The following is an 8621-nucleotide window of genomic DNA, read 5'->3' as shown; positions in this document are numbered from 1 at the left end:
ACGAGTGACGATCATTGTTTTTGTTCTATGTGTTGAGTAACGTGTGTGGCGTTTTTTTTCTTTTTTTAACACGAAAGTGTTTTATGCCGGGGTCCACCAAGACTTCAGTGACGTATTTCCGTCACGGAAATGACGTGGAAAAAATATACACAATCAGAAGGCAAAGAAAAAAAGGTACCGTCAACGGGCATCGAACCCACGACCGCTCGGTCCGCAACAACAGATGCCGGGCGCGCTATCCACTGCGCCACGGTCACAGACTCTATAGCTTTACGAACGCGCCTTTTATATCTACCATTCTCCCGGTCGGCTGGGTGGTCTTGACCTCTGAGAGTGGTAAGGTAAAGTATTTCGTTATTGCTGTGGCCTCCGCGACTAGCACCTGCAACGCGTTACGCGTCCGTCCAATTCGGCACGTTTTCAATAGAAGTTAAATTTTGTCAATGCCTTAACACACCTCGAGGTGGCGACCTTTGCCCAAGCGTCGTAAAAGTGTCGGCCTCGTTCATAGCATAACGCTAATACAAACCAAACATAGCTCTGCGACGCGCGCCTGCCTCACCTGGCGGTAACACCGCGTTCGATGCTCACGCGCTCACCCCGAGAAAAATCGCGGCCGGGCTACCGGGGCGGCAGGACGCGCTTTGCGTTTCCCTGTAGTCCGGCCGTGGTGTTCAATCACATTTTAACATGCCGCGGGATGGCGACCAAGTTCTGCGTCCAATATGCGACGCTCTTCTGGCTATCACACCTCGTTCTCTGATTACGCTTTCACCGTTAACTACTACAGCTACCACAAGGGTTTGTTTAATCATTTAACATGGACGTTAGTCGTCGGAATGGAGATGTACTCGTACCACCAATCATCAAAGTGGGTGCATACACATTAAACGGTGCTATAGGTGCCATATATCAATATACATTGTGCAAACTCTCTGATATCACTGTACAGTAAGCATTCAGTTACTTCTGTAAGGGCACGCTTTACTTTCGTGTTATTCCGATTCCTATGACGGAGGGATCAACCGTGTTTTTTTTTATAGGCTCGGCGTGTGCGCGATGCGCCGCATACTTCCGTGTGTCTCGTGTTTGTATACGTTTGCGCACGATCTGCTTGTCATAAATACAGTAAGTCCCGCTTCACAAAACAGTCTTGTTTTAATGAACACCTTAGACTGTACACCAATAATTCAACTTTTTTCAGCGTTAACATACTTGGCTAGAGCACGCGTTTTTAGTTTTGAACAGCACTTATAGCACTTATCAATACAACAAGCAATATAAAGCATGAATGTTAATTTTTACAACATTTTAGCAAACGTACGTGATACCACTGGACAGTGCATGCGTGAAAGTACGATAACATATAAATGCTGGCGTTTGACGTGTCGAAACCACCGTATGATTGAGGCACGCCGTAGTGTGGGACTACGGATTAATTCCGATCAACTGGGGTTCTTTAACGTGCACCCGAACATAAGCACATGGGTGTTCTTTGCCTTTCGCCCCCATTGAAATGTGGCCGCCGTGGCCGCATTTTAACGTTAACCTGCATCATAATCGCACATATCTGAAAAATAAGTCAATGACTTCTGTCAATTAAGCCAAAATTCTCAATCACATGCGTTTTGGAATACGCATGCCATCACTGAGAATTAGGACGGACTTATGCACGCGTGCAGTATGTATCTCTCGTTCTCAGGATTTTGCTTTGGCGTGCGAAACTCAACACAGAATGCGCTTCTAATGAGAGCTGTGCACAGTAGGCAATCACTAACACTCTCACTCACCTTTATGAAAAGAGTATTCCAAATCTAACGCAAGACAAACCACCGCCACAACGACAACTACACAGTTGTCGCACAATGACCACAATTTCACACGCCAGGCGAATATCGTGACGTAACAGTAGCAGAGCAGCATGTAGGTACAGCCGTACAGCGTACTGAAATATTCGCAATGCCCATAGACTGTCGCGCCACCGAGCGGAATTCAGGAGCGTCCTCTCGAGGAGGGTTAGTAGACGACAAAATGGCGGCACTATGCAGTCGCTTCCTTGTTCGGCTGTGCTAGCCTCAGTGTTAACGCGTTGGCAAGAAAGGAACACTACAACTTTGCATGTTCCCTTCATCAGTGAACAAACCGGGCCCTCCATGACACGAGAAATCTGATTCGTTCTTGCGAGACGCGAAGTTTTCGTGAAAATACGTGGCAGTGTTTCTTGTAGTGCATGAGTCCCATAACACTGTACGCGGGAGGGAGGTCGCGCGGGCTCGCGATGTGCTCATGTATAACTGAGCGATCTCAAGTTGACGATACATTAAAATAGGGCCTCTATCCTTTGTCAGCAAACCGCTGTTACGAATCGTGCGAGCGACGTTTCAATCATTCGAGGACGCGTCTGCTCGACGCCTTTCGTAGAGCGAACGCTTTCCATCCACGCCGTCCTTCGCCAGCGTGTTGGCTTTCCAAGCCACCGCTGCGCCCATGGCTGCGCCGCTTGTTTTTGTACGTTTGTTGATAGGTGGCAGCACACTGCAAGCGATTTGCTTGTTGACCGGTCTGAGAGCAAAACGGCAAAACGTTCTCCGCGCCCAGACGTCTGTCTAATTGTAAACGTGGTGACGCGGAGTTGTCGAAGTCGTTTGGCGGAGGAAGTTCTTCAGATTGCTTTCAGCAGTGATGTAGAAAGAAACTATCTTGACGACGAGGATTTTTCACTGGACGTAGAAGACTGTGAAAGCACCGAGAGTGACAGCGACGATGAATCACCAGCTGCTAACTCACGAGGAGCGAGTTGACTTCACGTCCCCTCGTGCGTTAATGTTCTTTCACGCTCGTAAGTCACTTTGATTGTATTTAATGTATAATATCCTTGAGCGAGATCAAAATAAAAGCATAGTTCCTCTTGTGCATTGCATGTATCACAATTATTGTGGATATTATGGAGCGCCGCATGCCGCCAACACGCTCGAGCTCGACCAACGAAGCGAAATGGTTAGAGCGATGGAACGTGCAGTCACGGCCACAATCCACGCCTCTCGGCGAACTTCTTCGACGTTGCGAAAAGCATACGTGTTTATTCTTTTCGATATTCATGTTTCGATCGTGCTGATCGAGCCTGCAACATGCGAGTGAAGTACACACGGCTAGAGTCTCAGCATGGCTGTGACACAAGCGCTACTGAATAGCATGTTAAATGCTTGTGTTCCGTTGAAGACGTAACTCCGCGTTTTCGACTGCGCAAGTAATGACGACGGGGTATTATCACAGAACACTTTTATGTTTGCAAGCCATCAGCACGCGCAGCAGCGATGGCGCTACTCGCTGGCGGCCTACTAGTGCGGCAAATCCGTCAGGCAGGCTCGGTAAGTACTACCTCGGAGTGCCGTTCAGCTCATACGTCAATTCTAGTTCATACAGGTTTATGTAGCACGCACAGGATTTCGCAAAGCATCGTTATGCACGGTAACGGAGCTGAAATATAACCTTTCACTTCGCAGCAAATAATTAGGTGGCGAGTACTTAGCACTTTCCATGGTTTGGGAAAGTATTTTAGTCTCATATCCATTTCAGCGCAGCTCATGACTTCATCCGGTGAAAGTGGCACGGTCCGTACATCCGCACGTCCTATCTGTTCCTATGCTAACAAACGGGTTGACCCTCCTCCTGGCGCCATATTGAAAAGCACGGCGCGCCACCTATAGTTCGTGGGCATTGCGAATTACAGAACACGTAGTGTGGGTAGCGTTCTTTTCCATAATTCGCGCGGTGTAGCGCCAGTTTCTCTGCTCAAGTAATCGAGCTGCCGCGACGCCAAGAGCCACTGACATCGCTCTCGAAAGACCACCGTCCGGTGCGAGGCCATCTTGTCTTGTTTCTTCGCACGACCCGCGTTGTAACGTACGTATGCACAAATGAGACGGCCGTACCGCATCAGAAGCATTGTCACTGAAGGGCTAGCAGTTGAAAGAATCCATGGCCCATCGTCATACTTGTGGTCAACGCATGAACAGAATGTGAACAGATGTTAACGCCAAACCACTCAACGAAGTCGACGCGACGAAGGCGACGGAATCTGAACTATGTTGCCGATGTTGCGCCCTCACATAGTAACTATTGAAAATAAAGAAATCAGAGAGAGAAATTTCATCTGTGGCCGCTGTCGGAAGATGGCGCTACTTCAAAATGTCGTCGGAATGGTATGAACGGTGCTCAATATGGTCGTTTTCGCACTAAATTAATCAACTCTTTGTAATTATATTGTTCATTATCATGCGGCTTTAGATTAACTGGTGCGCTTGGCTAACCCATAGCTACTATTTAATAATGTCGGCGCATATTGTGATGCAGCCATGAAATCGTAAAGAGTTGAAGAAAAATGACGCATCTTTGTGCCACCATGGTCCACTGTAATTCAGTGACTATATAACGGCCAGCGCTTCATAGAGGGGTATGTGTAAACGTCTGTACGTATGCGTCTGTAGTGAATTGTTTGTGTTGTAGGTTTTATACATGCGAATGAATTGTGTATGTATTGAATTGAATGTGCGTCTGCCTAGTGAACGTGTGCGTATCAACTTTCCGGTGTCCTTGAGTTATCCATGAATGGGCCTACCTCCCCGAAATGGCGTGTGCAGTATCAACGTACGCCGCCTCAGTCAGAAAGAACTTTTCTTTTAGTATTGTTTGATCCCTCTAGATGGCGCCAGCTACCACCTACTTCGCGGCCGCGGCGCTCTCATAGCTCTACCGGCTCTACCTACTTATATGAAGTTGAACATCTATCTATCGAAACTATGCTCTGCTGCGCCGGGATTGTTTTGATGCGACAGAATGTACATTTTGGAGGCACAAACGCGTGGATAACGTCGCTACACCGTGTGACGCTTCGACAAATAAAGACAGCAAGCGTACAGTCTCCGGGTGAGAGCCCCTTTGCAGTATCCGTCTCCTTTAAAGTGAACGCCGCCTCGCTGGCCGAGCGAAACGTACGAGTTCCGTCGTTCCGTTTCGCGAGGTTTTCATCACTACAGGTTTGTCTGCTTGATTTTATTGTCATAGCGTTCGATATTAAGCTCAGCGGGACCGTTTTTTGTGACTGCCAGTGCCGCATACTCTTTATCAGTCGAGAATAGATGCGCTCGCTAGGCCTAAATCTATTGCTCGCTTCACCGGCTTGGCGTCAGCCATCTTGATTTTGACAGTTTCTCCATTGAAAAGGGAGGAACGGTTTCTCCATTTGAAGACGAACATTGGGGACATCGCCGTTTCTCCCTTAAAGGAGAGAGGGTCACTCCATTTTTTTTAAGAGTGCGACTTGAAATCGACTGATCGTTAGAAAGCATGTCATGGATGTTATTGCATCCATATAATGTTTCCATAATGTCATGGATGTTATTGCATCCATATGATGTTTCCATAACGATGAGTCTCTTAGAATCGCACCAGTCGTCTAATTATCTCCCATTATGCTAGCCATTGCAATGTCTCAGCCACGTAAAAAAAAAGAAAAAGGAAAAAAGTCAAACAACCTTGTTTCACCTGACCTGGATTTCCGATGCAAGTGTGCCCATCTACGTATATTTAGTAAAAGGTACCACACTAACTCGGTACATAAGGAAGTGATTGTACTTTTTGTTATCTTCGGGCGTCGTAGAAGTCACGAGACGTTCTAAAAGAAATATAATTTACTTTAAACACAGTAAAACTCACATGCCACACAGGCGTACAGCGCGAGAGTCTCTCCTCAACGTCTTCTTCTTCTTCGACTGCATACCAGAAGGCGCGCTACTCATACAGGAGCTAGCGATGTTCCAACATTTTTTAGGTCATATATTTTGTCATGCATCAGCTTGATGTTGAAGAGTCGATTCGCCACTGGAGTGCCTTCCTATATTCCTACATCCTGCGCATCAGTACTGAATGGTTTAGCCACTGTACTAGATTCCGTGCTATCACCGAATTTGGCAACTTCAATAATATGAGCCCCAATCGTATATATCACTCCATGGTTCTTCGTAATGGCCTACGTTTTAATAGCTTAAATAAATAAATAAATAAATAAATAAATAAATAAATAAATAAATAAATAAATAAAACTTACAGGATTCTTATGCACCCGCCTAAGACGACTGGAAGGCGAAAGCCATCTTCTTTCTCTTCTCAGTGGATGTGTTGATGCTGCCCCGCCGCCCTCCGACAGCATTCTGCACCTAACGCGGTTTTTCACAGCCTCCAGGATTGGAGGCAGCTCACCTGGCTTTGCATTGCCTCCGTGATCGGCCCACCTTTGACCAAGCTAGGATGTCATGCGATGACGTCATCATATGACGTCACAAATTTTGGAGATCTGTGACCTCACGATGGCGTAGTATGGTGACGTCATCATGTGATGGTGATTTCTTGCATAACTCGTGTTGACGCCGCCGACAGGGAACGCCGACGTGATGCGCCGGTGAGGAGGAGGAGAAGGAGAGAAAGGAAAGGCAGGGATGTTAACCAGTCTAGAAGGACCGGTATGCTACCCTACACTGGGGGAAGGGATGGGGGAGATATAAAGATAGAGAGAGAGAGAAGGAGAGCACGCACGCACAAAAAGTCACACACATTTCACGGTCATCATAACGACGTTAGTCTATAACCGACGGTGCAGGTCTGATGCCTTCAAGAAGTTTAGCACTGCCTTCGTCGCCTTCACCCGCGATGACCTATCAGGACGACATTCCAGAATGGTTCCTGCCGTCATCGGTCTGGGATCTATGCGAGCAAGAGTGAATTTTTGCGTTTGATGAGGCATCTAAGGCTTTTGCCTTAAAAGATATAATTATTATACCTCGCAGGGTCCATTATGCATTCGCCTAAGGCAACTCGAAGGCGAAAGCCATCCAGTGTGGCTATCATATCCTCCTCCTCGTTATCATCACAGGAGCTTGGGCGGTCACACGAGTAGCTGCCCAATTTGTTGATGAATCATAGGTCACCCCTTTGTAATGGATTGACCGCTTTCAACCACCCACTCGTTGCGCAATTCGCATGACGTGGCGCCTAGTGCGTTTCTACGCTGCTGCCTGACGATATTACGTCTGTTAACGTGACTCCTCCCCGGCATGATGCCAGTACAGGGTCCTTTACCTAAGCGGTTTCAAGCACTGGCGTGGCTCTATAAGTAAACGCCTTCAGGACGATGAATGAACATAGAAAGTCGCGTAGATGTTTGAGCACAGCCACAACACAATGATCAGTGCAGGATTGCATTTCCTTTGAGTCATTTCGTAACGTTATAGAAACGTTGACAACTTTCGTCAGTTTTTTTCCCGCGGGATTTGATAGTTTAAAGAATGTAAGAAAATGACATAACGGGTCTTTACCTGACTTTTTCTTTTGCGTTCGCGCTACTTATGATCGATGAAAAGCTGGAATAACGTTGTTGTTTTTTAAGAATTATTGTGACCCGTACGGGACCGAAAAAAAAAACAAAAAACAAAAAAAACCTGCGAAATCTTGAAATTTCTAATAACTAAATGAGTAGCTTCCTGCTTGATTTGTTCTTTTAATTGAATAATCCTACTTTTTTATTATTTGGAAAGCTAGCCCTCAGGTACAGTAATACGCGGTGTCAAAAATACGCATGCAAATTTGCTTCATGTATGAAGTCTAACAGTGAAACGCTAATCTTTTCTGTATGATCCTGATATTTTAAAAAAACTGGTATGTGAACCTGTGGCGATACACAAGATCGGAGGCAAGGGCGACTAAGTTAATTCCGGGAGGCACAGTGGACATCAAAAAAAGTCGCGAAGTGAAGCACACTATGTCGATCAGGAGACAGCTTTCTGAAGGTGAGAAAACAAAAACAAAACAACGTTATTGTTAGCGCTTTCTAAAGGCTACTAAGCACCCTAACCAGCTGTTAAGTTCCAATGAACATTCCCCACTTTTTTTTTAGATAAACAACGCTTCATAAAGATCGGCACAGTGAAAGAGACTTTCTAACGTATGAATTCTAGCACGGGAGCTTCGTTAATGGCGAATGCCGCTTATCGCAATTCAAATATTAATTGAAAAGCAATTGATCTTCGATTGGATTCGCTTCTGGAGCTAGTTGATTTGCGTTCGATTAGGTCCCAAAGATTACTGCTATTCGTACACCTCAGTTGCAGTAAATTCGCGCTGCGAAAGTGATGTTCATGTCTGAAGCTTGGCTTTCTGTTTTACAAGGCCCATGATCGGCATATTTTCCGTCGGGCATGCACAGCCCATAGCCAAATTTCTAATGGCTTTGCGTTCATTATCGCGGAACCAGTGAGCATAATTCCGCGAGGATTCAATGATTCGGTACGGTACCTACGACGAATTTCAGCGAGGTGGCGAGTGATTACACGGAAACGGGGACCACTTAGGCCTAAGACTGCAACCCAGACGCCCTACCGTACAGCTGCCCGCATAAGCTAAACATTTTCGTGGTTTTGCGTGAGAGCTTCGTGCTTGCGCAGGTGTTTGGAAACAGGCACGCAAATTTATTGCCCAGCAGACGCAGCTGTTGGGCCTAAGCAGCTGCGTATTTGCCGTTTTGGAAAGCTTACGACGCGGCTCCAGCTCACTCACGGCATTGCCTATGC

Source organism: Rhipicephalus sanguineus, unplaced genomic scaffold (genome assembly GCF_013339695.2).
Source record: "Rhipicephalus sanguineus isolate Rsan-2018 unplaced genomic scaffold, BIME_Rsan_1.4 Seq180, whole genome shotgun sequence".
In the NCBI taxonomy this organism is placed as follows: Eukaryota; Metazoa; Arthropoda; class Arachnida; order Ixodida; family Ixodidae; genus Rhipicephalus; species Rhipicephalus sanguineus.
Note: the sequence above shows the minus strand (reverse complement) of the source record.